This window comes from Lepus europaeus, chromosome 18 (genome assembly GCF_033115175.1).
Source record: "Lepus europaeus isolate LE1 chromosome 18, mLepTim1.pri, whole genome shotgun sequence".
NCBI classification, from domain to species: domain Eukaryota; kingdom Metazoa; phylum Chordata; class Mammalia; order Lagomorpha; family Leporidae; genus Lepus; species Lepus europaeus.
In genome coordinates, this window is record NC_084844.1 from 72,455,169 (window position 1) to 72,457,404 (window position 2,236).

Below are 2,236 nucleotides of genomic sequence, written 5' to 3' on the forward strand. Positions count from 1 at the left end.
CCTCCTCATATGGGAACATGTTTCATCTAGACATATGAAGATATTTGTATTAGGCAGATGATAATTGTGCATTCTGTCTTTATATACATTTAAAATGTGTAAGTGACGTGCCCTGATGTTTCATTATGGAGGGAAAAAAGCTTTAAATAAAAGTAAGTTTTAAAAATTCTGGTACAGGAAACAAAGTTTCTAATTGCCTTTTAGAGACTCTGAGTTTCCTCATTACCTGTGTTTTAAGCTACACGAGGTAATTATAGATAACATCAGTGTTTAACCTGTTGATCTTGGCACCTGCACTCCTAACGTTGTAGCTTACCCATATCTGGTGCCACACTTTACAGTCTGAAGCGGATTTACTTAATTTACACTTCTCATATTTCCATTAATTATAATTAGATATTCCTTCTCCTATTTGGATAGTATTTTTAAAATTGTACTTTTAAAATGGTATAAAAGTATATACATTAATTCAAATATTTTCTAGTCCTGTATTAGCACATAATGTAGTCATTTGTACATCATTTTTTAAAACAGTTAAATTTAACAATGAGTGGCCGCCGCCGCTCCTGCTGAGGCGGAGGCCATGGGGGCCATGGAGGCGGAGGCGGAGGCCGAGGCCCCGGCACAGGGGACACCCGGAACACAGGCCGGGCTCAGCCACGCTGCGGAGCTGGTCGGAGCCCCCCCCCCCCAACCTGCTCAGAGCCTGGCCATGGCGCAGCCACCGCCATGGCGCAGAGCCTCCAGGTGGAGATCCCCAACTTCGGCCACGGCATCTTGGAGCACCTCAGCGAACAGCGGCTGCAGGGCCTGTCCTGTGAGGTGTTGGTGGTGATCAGGGGTCAGTCCTTCGAGGCCCACCGGGCTGGGCTGGTCGGCAGCAGCTCCTACTCCCGGGGCCTGTGCAACAGCAGCCGCAGCACCATGGTGGAGCTGCTGGTGGCCATGCAGCCGCAATCTTTCCAGCAACCCCTGAGCTCCTGCTACACGGGTCGACTGAGCACGAACGTGGGGGACCAATTCCTGCTCACGGACATGGCGGGCTTCCTGCAGATCCAGGAGATCATGGAGAAAGGCGCCAAGTTCTTCCTGAAGGTGAGCTCCTGGAGCTGCGACTCCCAGGGCCTGCATGCAGAGGGGCGCCCTCATCCTAGCCACAGAGCCCCGTGGCGCAGACTTCTGGCTGGCCGGCCTGCAGCTTGCCGCTGCCCCTCGTGTCGCAGGTCAGGACGGAGCAGCAGGAGTCGGACTAGGTGCAGTGCACGCCCGTGGCCAAGCTGCTGTGGGACGGTGGCTCCAAGGAGGCTGGGGGCTGCGGCGGCGGCAGTGGTGGTAACCGCAAGATGGCCAAGTTCTCCGTGCTGTACCTGGCAGCCAATTGGCAGCCCCCGCAGCGGGCCCGTGGTGGCTGCCGCGCAGCCCATGGGGGTGGCCCTGGCCGCGGGGGTGGGCGGGGCAGCTGGCCCGGGGGGTGTGGGTGGTGGTGGTGGTGGTGGTGGTGGCTGCAGCGGGCATGGGGAGTGGGCCCAGCACGTCGGAGCGCAGGAGCCAGGGCACCTGGAGCGCCTACACCAGTGACAGCCCAGCTCCTACCAGGAGAAGGAGAGAAAAGGTTGAGGCCCTCCCGGAACCTGCAGTCAGATCCGGGTGCGGCAAGATTGGTGTTGCTTCCGGCCCAGCTCATCGACTAGATTGGCACCCGTTGACACCCTCAGCTCCAGGACGAGGGTGACCGCTCCAAGAAGCAGGAGCTGGTGACAGGCGCCAAGGTGTGTATCACAGGGCGCAGCTAAGGAACCCGGCACCAGGTCTTGCTGTGGCCGCTCCTTGCCACCTCCTTTGACCTGAACGCACTGGCCCCCAGCTGTGGCTCCAGCAAACCACTGGACAGCTGCGCCCTGCACACCAGAACTTCAAGGAGAGCGAGAGGAATGCCATCACGGCTGGCGTGTGCCCCAACGCATTCCGGGTCGTGCGCCAGAGCTGGATGCCCAAGCTGAAGCTGCTCACCTGAGGGCGCCCCTGCACCGCCTGCATCAGCGACTCGGGTAAGATGGAGCCAGAGGTGACAGGCGGGGAGTATGGCTTCCAGCCAGCCAGCTATGGGGCGAGGCAGCCCCTAGGCGAGGGAGGCCCTGCAGTAACTGCGCCCCACACCCCACCCAGGGGTGCCTTCACACTCCTCCACCCCATCTGGGGGCCATCACACTCCCCCACCCCACCCCAGGAGGGCTGT

At 58.4% G+C, this 2,236-nt stretch overlaps 1 pseudogene; it reads left to right on the plus strand.

Moving 5' to 3' along the window:
• Window positions 1-729: 729 nt before the first annotated feature.
• On the plus strand, window positions 730-2,014 carry LOC133747009 (nucleus accumbens-associated protein 1-like; annotated as a pseudogene).
• Window positions 2,015-2,236: the final 222 nt, after the last annotated feature.